At 53.9% G+C, this 11505-nt stretch overlaps 1 non-coding gene across 1 annotated transcript; it reads right to left on the reverse strand.

Moving 5' to 3' along the window:
- Positions 1-1291: 1291 nt before the first annotated feature.
- On the reverse strand, positions 1292-1397 carry LOC111760693 (U6 spliceosomal RNA). The gene has a single exon (XR_002794307.1). It is a non-coding gene; the product is annotated as a U6 spliceosomal RNA (small nuclear RNA).
- Between the last annotated feature and the right edge of the window lie 10108 nt (positions 1398-11505).

Raw genomic sequence — 11505 nt, forward strand, 5'->3', positions numbered from 1 at the left:
GGCTGCGTCCTTATTCATCGGAACAGTTGCGGAGCCTCTCTTTGGGAACTTCCTCGAAGTGAGCAAAGGCCATAGCGGCTCCGCACCGTCGCTGCGCGGTGACGGGGCTGGGCGGCCTGGTTTGACCCCATCCTCATCCCCGCTGGGCTTGGCCGCGACCGGCCCGTGGCGTTGCCCCAGGCCAGCCCGCTGTCCGAGGCCAGAGCCAGAGCCGCTCCCTGCCCAGGGACGTGCCCCTCACCGCGGGCCAGCCCCGGAGGCCGTGGCCGCACCTTCCTGGGCCACCCGGGGAAGTGCCGGAGGGGGACGGTGGAGCACGACGCAGCCCGCATCCCCAGGTCCAGGGCGGGCTCGTCATTACCTCAGCTATTCTGGGAGATGGATGCAGGGGGTGGGTCTGCTAAGGTGCTCCCCAGGGAGCCCCGCGATGTCCCCGAACCCTAGAGCGCAGCCCTGGAAAAGCACATCAGCCCCGGAACACATGCCTGCGAGCCCACAGAGGCCACGGCTCCCAGAGCAGAGCCGGCCCGAGGACAGGCTCCGGCTCCCGGCTGGGGACTACCCAGCCAGCGGCAGCACCCAGCGCTGGAGGGCGTGGGGGGGGGGGCCCAGCCAGCGGCAGCACTGAGGTATAGACCAGCCAGACTAAAAACGCCGACCTTGCCTGGGCTGGAAGCTTCTAGGACTCTAACACCCGGATGTCCTGGCTCGACCTCGGCACTGTGTGCAGCAGCAAAGAACGGGAAAACGGGGGTCCCCGGGCTGTCCCCGCGCGTGGGGCTGCTCCTGGGACGAGGGGCGGCGCCTGCCCACACGCGCCGATACGGATGATCTCCGAAATAAGCCAGGTGCACAAAGCAAGATGCTGGACCAACTCTTCTGAGTTCATGAAAAGAAAAATAAGAAGAGCTTAGCTATACTCCATAAGAACGCAAATAGGCAAAAAGATTTTTATGAAGCCAAATTTGCAGAAGGCTTAAAAATAGGAAACGTAATGTTATTGTTCATTACTGTGACAGACCGATAAATAGATACTTGTCTATTTTCAAAAATGGAAAAAAAAAAGAAGTATGTGGTGGTAGAAGCCTCTGGAAGAATATAGAGTAGCAGTCACTACTAGCAGTGAGCCCCCAAATAGCCGTTTATTTATTTATTTATTTTAAAGAAACAAACGTTACTTAAATGTAGGGGATTCCCACACGCCCATGCCCTCCCCTCCTACACCCTCCCACACTATCAAGTCCTTCCTCAGTGGGTATGTTTGTTACAATTGATGAACACATACTCAAGCAAAAACGTGGAACACTTCATGAATTTTTGTGTCATCCTTGCGCAGGGGCCAAGCTCATTTCTCTGTATGGTTCCAATTTTAGTATATGTGCTGCCGAAGCGAGAACCTGCATAACTCTTTACACGAGTAGTGAATAAGAAAGCAGCAGATACTGTCTCAAGCCCCCTCCTCAGTTCCTCCTCTCTGTTAATAAGCTGAATCCTGAGAGAGCCCCATGTGGTGGGAATTGCTGTTATGTGGTGGGAATTGCTGTTATTAATACTTGGTGGGCATTGCTGTTACATGGTGGGAGCTGCTGTTATTAATACAGGGTGGGAATTGTTGTTACGTGGTGAGAACTACTATTACATGGTGGGAATTGCTGTTACCTGGTGGGAATTGCTGTCATGTGGTGGGAATCGCTGTTACACCCACTTTGCAGAGGAAGAAAGTGAGACCCAGGGAAGCCCTGACCCAGCTCGGACCACGGGGGTGGTGTGTGCTGGTGCAGGGAGTGGGCTGAGACCTGACGGCTCTGCTCTGTGGTGGTGTAAAGTGGGGGAAGGGGGGCTTCTTTCTCTTCATTATTTTTTAAAAATTAAGAGCAGTTGTAGGTTTCCAGAACATTCATGCAGAACGTACAGAGTTCCAATACCCCGCCATGACCAGTTTTCCCTATCTTTCACCATAGTGAGGGACTTTTGTTAAAATCAAGAAAAACTCATTACAATTATATTATGAACGACAGTCCATAGTTTAGATTAGGGCTTGCTAGGTTGTACAGATCCATGATTTTTAAAACAGTTTCAATCTGGGAACCTGATACAACCCCCAAGTGCCCCTTTTATCCACCCTCACACACAGGCTCCGGTGATGTAAACCACATTCGCCGTGGGAGCCTCTGTCACTGCCGCCCACTCCCAGAAGGAAGGGGGCAGCTTTCTTTGTTTCCATTTTACACCTTTCTGGATCCTTTCCATTCTCTTACCAGGTGAAAGTACACCGTCCATTTAGAAAATGTCAGTGGGGGTTAGCTGGATGGGGAAAACAGGCCTTTTATTCCTTTATTATATTCTTCTGCATTAGAAAGAAAAACAGAATGCATGTCACTTAAAAAAATCCATCCCCCCCGAAAAAAAGAGAAAACACTGTGTCTCTTGGAAGTCAGCTGGAGAAAAATCCAGTTCTCTAGAAAAGGGACCAGGACTGGGTGGGGCTGTCAACACTGTTACTTCCCGTGATGATGGAAACAGTGTTGGGGGTGGGGGCACTCGACAGCTCCTAGCCCACCTCCTCGTGTTACCAGGAGGACAGTGGGGCTCAGAGAGGGGCTCTAGCCTGCTCAAGGGGTTCAGCTGGCACCCCACCCTGGACTCCGGGGCCTCACCCGGGGGCCACTCTGCTGCCACACATTGCGAGCTGGGCAAGGTGAGAGCAGAAAACTGATTTCCACACCGGATTTGCTTTATTGCTGAGAGGAAAAACCGTGCTCGAGGGACACTGTGTAGCCCAGGGCACACTCGAGGACCACCTGGTGACAGCTCCGCCGCCCCCGCAGGCCTGGCACCTGAACCAGCCCCTCGCTGGCCTCAGCCCAGCTCCGACTCGGCGCGCACTCGAGCTCGCGTTTGCTGCTCTGTGACTGGCTCGGGTCTTGAGAGAGCCACGTTGCCGTTGGTGACCGCAGGTATCCTGGCAGCCCGGTGGAGAGGGGCGCTGAACGAGGGCCTGGGTTTCCACGGGCGACGGCAGAACCTCTGTGCGGCGTGGCGTCCAGCATTGCCCTGATTAGCCGCGGGGCCGTGCCAAGAGCTCTGCTTCCCGCACCCTGCCCTCCTGCCCTCCGTGGCCGGAAAGCGGTGGACGTGGGTCTTGTTCTGTGTCCCTCAGAGGGCGGCGGATGCACCCCATCCGCAAACACCCAGGTGAGAGGAAGGGCCAACGGTCCTGCAGGACCCTGGCGTGTATCCATGGAGACGAGCCCACCCCCTCGCTGGCGAGCGTCTCCTGACGCCGTGGTGGGCTACGGCAAGCCCCGGCCGCAGGCTCCTACTGCTTGGTGACCTCCCTGCTGGGACCCTGGCTGCGGCATGGAGGAGACCCCCACCATGGAGACCGGGACCCTGGTTTTGCAGGGGAGGAAATCAGGCTGCTGGGAGGCTGCGGGAGCAGCCGATCCCAGCCGGCCGCCCCACGTGTCCCGGCTTGAGCTCAGAGTGCCTCTGCCACAGGACGGGTCCCCTGACCCCAGGGCCCGGGCTCAGGGAAGCAGTACGACCCCTCCTCCCATCAGGCTTCCTTCGCTCGGGGCATCTGTCCAGCTGCAGAGGGTGTCTGCGGCCTCTGGCTCTGTGTCCCCCGATCTGGCCCCCAAACCCCAGCCTGACAAGGTGGGCCTCAGGGGCAGGGCCCTGGGGCCCCACTGCCCAGGGACAGAGGAGCTGTCGCGACTCCCTCAGAGCTGTGAGGACAGCACAGCTGGACCACAGAGTGACAGAGGCCTGGGGCTGGACTCAGGCTTGGTCTCCTCTACCCGGGCTCAAGGCCCTCTTGGGCTCCCACAGGCTCTGGTTTCTGGGCTCGGTCCTGGTGCACAGCTGTGGCGCTCACGGGAACACCCCCAGGGTGTGGGCAGGGCTTCACATTCGACTCGGCTCCAAGCCCTACGCGCTTCACCAGAACCCTGTGGGTTTCTGGTGGCCAGCAGCCCCGACCTATCTGGCATGGTGATAGATAGGTACAAGGTACAAGGTACAAGGACACCTGCCTGGCATCACTGGATTAGGGGTCAAGAGCCAGACGCTCAACTCAAACCGGCTTAGAGGAGATCAAGGAGTTCAAGGTTCAGCTGGACACCACCAGCGGCTCAGACGCTGCCACCAAGCCTACCAGTCTGTGTCTCAGCTCTCCGCCATCTTGTCTTTGTTCTCCCGCAGGCTTTCCTCAGGATGGTGTCAGCTCTGAGGTTCCATTCTACCGGTTTAACAATCTCAGTTCCCACTTAGTACCAGATTGAACTTGGAGGTCATCCGCTCTGTCCTTCTACACCCTTGCAAGCCAATCCCGAAGGACAGAGGGATGGAATGTGCTCCTGGCCATATCCACCTGGGGACCCTGTTGATTCTGTGACAGCCAACTGAGAGGACCACAGCAGGGGAAGGAAAACCCTGGGGTGCCCACCACACCATGCAAACTAGCCCAGAAAAGAGCACTTTCAGAAGGCTAGCTGGTCTGCGGAAAGGCAGATCACACTTCGTGGGGACAGGGAGGTGGCCTGGCAGCTGCTCTCTCCACGAGCTCCCATCTCTGCTTCTCCCACCCTCCTGCCTCTGGCTTCTTCTGTAGACCTTTGGTTTCTGCTCCGTTGTGAGACTACACCAATATGCTCCCAACCCTGCATGGGGTAATTCCCATCTGGTTCTATCAAGTTGCCTCAGTCAAGAAGCCACGCCCTCCATGCCACCATGTCCACCCAGGACACCTGTAGAGAGGAGGTGGGTATCCAAGGATGTCTCCTGCGAGGCAGGGAGACTGGGTCTCTGGGCTGAAGGGGTGGGCACCAGCAGTGGGTGTGCTCATTCTAGGACATTGTTCTGGCTTGGATTGTGACCCCAAAAGGAAATGTCCAAGTTCTAACCCTGACCCTGTGGATATGATCTTTGTTTTTTTATTTTTGGTTTTTTTTTTTTTTTTGAAGTAACAATGATAGGTTTATTTTTTTAAAATTTTATTTTATTAACATTTTTTTAATTAAAGTTAATAGATCACAAAAAATGTTACATTAAAAAAATGAGTTTTCCATATAACCCACTTCCCACCCCCCCAACCATCAGTTTTGTAAATTGTATTCTTTTGAAGATATATAATCTCAGAAAATGTTACATTAAAAAACATAAGAGGTTCCTGTATACCCCTCACCTCCCTACCCCACTCCTCCCACACCAACAACCTCCCCCATCATTGTGGCACACTCATTGCACTTGGTGAACACATTTTGGAGCACTGCTGCACCACATGGATAACAGTTTACCCTATAGTTCACACTCTCTCACAGCACATTCAGTGAGCTATGGCAGGATATATAAAGTCCAGCATCTGACCCTGCAATATCATTTAGGACAACTCAAAGTCCCAAAAATGCCCCCACATCCCATCTCTTCCCTCTTCCTTCTCTCAGCAACTACTATGGCCACTTTCTCCATATCAAGGATATAATTTCTTCTATTATTAGTCATAACAGTTTCATAGTAGAATATTAGTAAGTCCACTCTAATCCATATTTTATTCCTCCATTCTGTGGACCCTGGGATGGTGATGTCCTCTCTACCTCTAGATCAAAGGGGGGCTTAGATTCCACATGGATGATGGATGCAATTCTTCTGCTTGCAGTTGTAGGCACTCTTGATTCCCTGGTGTGGTGGTTGACCATCTTCAACTCCCTGTTAGCTGACCTGGGTAAGTCCAACAAAACAGAGAGTAGGAGTTGCAACTCTGCTGAGGCTCAGGGCCCAGCTGGCACATGGGTAGTCCAGAGACTCAAGTCCCCTGAGTATGCACCAACCCTAATGCCAGCCACAGGTTTAGTAAAAGTGACAGAAGAGACATGTGTAGAAAGGTCACCTCTGAGTCCAGCTCCATCACATTCAAGAGCACAAATTTCAAAGTAGGGCCCTCTGACATGGCACAGAACTCCCATCTGCCATGACCCTATACTCTGTGGGTCTTTGTAGCCTTCAGGAGACCAATACCTAGGGTTGTATCTACTTTGGCTTTTTCTGGGGTCCTGCTGAGGCTTGCATAAGCACGAACCCTCTGATGACCTTCCGATTCTTTTGAAAACTCTTAGCCATATAAACTCATTTGTCTTTGCCATTTCCCCCTTTTATTCAAGGTCAAAAAGTAGTTTTTAACACATGATCCTACACGTAGGCTGTGATATTCTGCTGGTTTGAGTTGACTCGTTTATTCAAGGTCTCTTTCTAGTTGTATTTCCAGCTAGTGATTGGTAGTAATCCCTCAGCACCAGGGAGGCTCCTCCCCTGGAGTCACGTCCCATGCTGGGGGGAAGGTAATGCATTTACATGCTGAATTTTGCTTAGAGAGGGGCCACATTTGAGCAACATGGAGGCTCTCAGGAGGTAACTCTAAGGCACCCTGCAGCTCTAGGCCTAGTGCATATTTCAGGCACACAGGCTCATGATCTTCTTTGGAAACAGGGTCTTAGGAGATGTGATTAGTTTAGGTGGGACCAAATGGATTACGGTGGGTCTTGACTCAGTAAGACTGGCATCCTGGTAAGAAGAGGGAAATCTGGGGACAGGTAGAGACACAGAGAGTGGTGGTTGAGCATGATATGGGCAGTTGGCAAACCATCAGAAGCTAGAAGAGGTGTGTAACAGATTCTTCCCTATGGACTTGGCAGCACAGTCCTTTCAACACCTTGATTCTGACACCCAGAACTGTGTGAGACTAAATTTCCATTGTTTTAAGCCACTCAGTTTGTGGTACTTTGTTATAGCAGCAGTAGGAAATTAAGATTTTTTTTTTTAAAGATTTATTTTATTTATTTATTTATCTCCCCTACCCCCCCACCCCGGTTGTCTGTTCTCTGTGTCTATTTGCTGCGTCTTCTTTGTCGGCTTCTGTTGTTGTCAGCGGCATGGGAATCTGTGTCTCTTTTTGTTACGTCATCTTGTGGTGTCAGCTCTCCGTGTGGGCGGCACCATTCCTGGGAGGATGCACTTTCTTTCGCGCTGGGTGGCTTTCCTTATGGGGCGCACTCCTTGCGCGTTGGGCTCCCCTACGCAGGCGACACCCCTGCATGGCAGGGCACTACTTGTGCACATCAGCACTGCACGTGGGCCAGCTCCACATGGGTCAAGGAGGCCCAGGGTTGGAACCGTGGACCTCCCATGTGGTAGGCGGATGCCCTAACCACTGGGCCAAGTCCGCCGCCCGGAAACTAAGATTTTTTCTTCTTGTTTTGGTAGTGGGAGCAGGGTGCCTCTGTTAATGAACATCTAAACATGTGGACCTGGCTTTGGAATTGGGTAAGAGCAGAGACTATAAGAATTTTGAGGTGCTTGATAGCCTTGAAGGGACTGTTGGTACAAATATAGATGTTAAAGGTGCTTTATGGTGATGACTTAGTAGGAAGTAAAGAACTGAAGGAAAGGTAATTATTGTTATAAAATGACAGAGAACTTGGCTATATTATATCATAGTATGGGATGAAAAGTGGATATTATAAACAACAAACTTGGATATTTAGTGGAGGAGGTTTCCACGCAAAGTGTAAGGTGCAGCCTGGTTTCTCCTCGTTGCTTATGGTAAAAACAAGAGGAAAGAGAGATATTGAAGGATGAATTGTTAAACAAAAAGGAACTGGCAATTTATGAGTTGGAAAATTCTCTGCCTATCCAGATAGTGTGCTCTGAGACTAGGGCCAAAGGGGTGACTGGACACCCCTCTGCTAAGGAGACTAGGCACGTGACACGTGTCTCAGCAGAAGCTAGGAATAGAGGTGCAGTTATCCAGGAAAGAACTGTGGAAGACTCTCTTCCCTGATGTTTAGACAGCTTTGATGGCTTGCATGGAGGACTGACAGGGCTTGTGAGAATTTGGTATCATCAGAAGCACTGCCAGCCTGGACTAAAAGGGACAGAGTGGGAAAGACGTGAAGGAAGGACTCCAGACGTGGAACCATGGGGGCAAACATCTGCGCTAGAGGGACCTCCTTGGCCAAGAAGGTAGGGCTTCTGCTCCAAAGCAGAGAGGGCCTTGACAGCTAATGGAGCTTGCTCTGCTGGATTTCGGATTTGCTTGGGTTCCATGATTGCTTTAACTTTCCATTCTCTCCCTTCTGGAGCGGAAATGTCTGTCCCATGCCTGTCCCATCATTGTATTTGGGGAGAAGATAATGAGTTTTATCACTTCACAGGTCCACGGAGAGCAAGGGATTTTGCCCCTAGAAGGAACATACTGAGAGTCTCATCCATACCTGATTTTGATGATTTAGAAGGTTGGACTTGTACTGAGAGTTGATGGTAGAACACTTCAAGAATTTTGGAGATGTTGGGATGTGGTAAAGGTATTTTGCACATAGAAAGGACTTGAATTTTTTGTGACCATTTTTTGTGAATTGAATTGTGTCTCCCAAAAGACAAGTCTGAGTCCTGAGCCCTCGTTCTGTGAGTGTGACCTTAATTGGAAATAGGGTCTTAGGAGATGCAATTAGTTAAAACGAGGCCAAACAGGACACGGGAGGCCTCAGCACAGGTGACCAGCATCCTCCTAAGAAGAGGAGATTTGGAGCTGGGCAAAGGGACAGTGACAACTGAGGAGGTGCAGGACTGCTGACAACCACCAGAAGCCAGAAGGGGCGTGCCACAGCCTCTTCCCCGCAGACCCCTTGGACTGTAGCCCTGACGCCTGGCCCGTGGATGTCTGCCACTGGAACTGGGAGAGAATAAATCTCTGATTTTTAAGCCCCGTTTGTCATACTTGGTTTCAGCGGCCTGGGACACACAGACAGCGTGGCTCAGCTAGGGTCCCCGCGGCCCCCAGCCCCCCTCACCTCCTCAAGGACTGGGGGCCCAGCAGCCCTTTCCCTCCAGCCCGGCTTCCCTCCGCCTCGAGCTTCCGTCCACAGCCCGGCCTCGCGCAGCCTCTGGGGCAGCAGACGGTTCCTGTCCTTTGCCAGCGGTTCCTCTCCTTCGGTGTGAGCTGGAAAGGGCAAATGAGGGCCTGGGGCCGGCTCAGAGAGCAGACGACCCCCAGATGCACCGTCCGACCGACTGAGGTCGGACCCTCCCTCCCCATTGGCCGGGCCCCGCATGGCCGGGTCCAGTCTTGTTCTGTCTCAGCGCAGAGTCTTGAGTGCGAGCTGATCACCTCGGCCTGGCAGAGCACTGGCAGCAGGTGTGGCCAGAAAGGTCCTTCGCTGGTACCGACTGTGCCAGTGGCCCCACGATCGGGCAGATTCTGGAGGGAGGGGGGAGTGAGAGGCAGTGGAGGTTGCGTCTAGTGTGTACCCTGCTACTCACGGACTGCTCGCTGCGTGATAAGCATCCCCTCGGAGCACTGGGGGCAGGGCAATAGCAGGCTGAGGCGCCGACTATGAGGGCAACTTCAAAATGGTCGAAAGCCGTCAGATAAACACCAACAAGGAAGAGGCAAAGGCCAAGCAGATGAGCACCCCAAATCAGCTCAGAAGGGTGGTCTGTGCCAGCCAGGCCAAGAGGGGCCATCCTGCGGGGGCGGGGGCTCGGTGCGTCTGCAGGTGCGCTGGGCAGTTGTCCTCCGGCTCCGCGCCCTGAGGAGTGGGCAGGGGAGGCGGGCCAGAGGACCTGGGGTGTCCCAGCGGCACCGTGGGCTCAGGAGGAGGGAGTGGGACGTGTCTGAGGCAAGAGGGCCCCCGGGGAACCAATCCTGTCCATTTCTCCCACCACTCATCCCTTGCTGCAGCCACACCGGTGTCCTTCCAATCGCTCCTCTGGGTACCGGGCCGGGCGCCGGCATGGAAGGGTGCTAGAACATTCCTCCAGAGCCTACCTGCACCTTCCTTGGTGGCGCCCTCCCTGGGCGTCTGGCTCAAAGCTGCCCAGCCCAGGCATGTCCATCCCTGCTGCGGCCCTGCCTGCATCACCACCTGGGCACATGCACCCGCCTGTCTTCTGCCAGACGCTCTGCTCACTGCTGCACCCCAAACGCCGTAGATGGGGGACTTCCGTGGCTAGGCAAGCCTGGGGGCTCCCACCCGGCGCCTCCACCCCGGGGCCATGGAATCTGAACACTTACAAAGCAAAAACGAACTTGTGGGGAAGGAAGACCTTCCTGTCAGGCTCCATATATGAAAAATTTCACTACCTGCCCCAGGAGCAGTCAGCAGGTGTGCTCCTAATTCTTATTTATTTGTTCCAGGAAGGCTAGGCTGGCTAATGAGGGGGAAAGTCATTTGCACATTCAAATGCACAAAGCAAGTCTGAGTTCAGTTTAAAGGTGCACGTTGTGGGATCAGAGCAGTGTGTGTAGGTGTATGTGCACGTATGCATGTGTGCATGTGTGTGCACACGTACATTTATGTGTGCACATATGCACATGTGCATGTGTGCATGTATGTCTGTATGTTTATGTGCCTGAGTGTATTGTGCTGATGTGTACTATATGCATATGTATGTGCATTTGTGCAGGTGTTTGCATTGTGTATGTGTGTGCCTGTGTGTATGTGTTTGTGTGAGTGCACGTGTATATGTACACGTGGGCATGTATTCATATGCACGTCCAGCTGTGTATGTGTGTGCGTGTGTATAGTGTGCATGTGTGTATGTGCACGTTCCTCTGGGTATAACTGCATGCGTGTGTGTGTGTGTGTGTGCACGCATGCAAAATGCAGTAGCTGCCATTCCACGCCTCGGTTTTTGCAGAGCTAAAGCTGTCACTTGACTATGAGAGCACCGCAACAGGGGACTGTGAGGGGTCTGCAGCTGTGCAGTTCTTCCCCGAGGGACAGCCATTACCAAGCAGCAAAAGGCCAAGGAACTGAGCTCTGGGGCCAAGGAGGGAGGTGGGTGCCCATGGGTCCTCCCTGGGTCCCCTCCTGGCTGCAGAGGCTGTGGGAAGAGCACCCAGAAGGTGTCCCTGGTGCCCAGCACAGGTGGCCTCTGAGCGCTGGGCCAGCTGGCCAGACCCGGCTCTGCTCTCCACCCCCCCACCCCCAGCTCCCCGCGTGGCCTCCAGCCACGTGCCTTCTCAATCCTTAAAGGGCCAGATTGGGAGAAGACCACACGGCATCCCCAGTTCTGTGACGAGACCAGGGTGGGGGGCAGGCTGGGTGGTTGTCCATCAACGCTGGCCTGGGGCTCAGAGCCATGGGCTCCTTTGTGGCCCACCCAGGCAGCCTTTCCTAGCCTGGGCCCCAGGGGTGCCAAGCTCGCCTTCTCAGAGCCACGGGTCCCTGGACCCTGCATGGGAACTGAGGAGCAGTGTCCCAAAGGGAAGCCTTGAGCTGACCTGTGGCAGGGGTGTGTGTGTGCGCGTGATTTTACAAGGTGGCTAAACCAGGGGGCTACACTGGGGCAGGGGGTCTAGGCCCCGGAAGGGCAGTTGCCTGGCGTGGCAGGTGGCACAGGAATGCCACAGGTGCTTGTGGAGTGCTTGGGTGGTCCAGGGACTTGGAGTCAAGCCTCGGCCTCATGCTGGATCCACTGTGTCACTGTGGCCCTGGGAGCTGGGCA

The sequence above is a fragment of the Dasypus novemcinctus genome, chromosome 3 (genome assembly GCF_030445035.2).
Source record: "Dasypus novemcinctus isolate mDasNov1 chromosome 3, mDasNov1.1.hap2, whole genome shotgun sequence".
Taxonomy (NCBI): domain Eukaryota; kingdom Metazoa; phylum Chordata; class Mammalia; order Cingulata; family Dasypodidae; genus Dasypus; species Dasypus novemcinctus.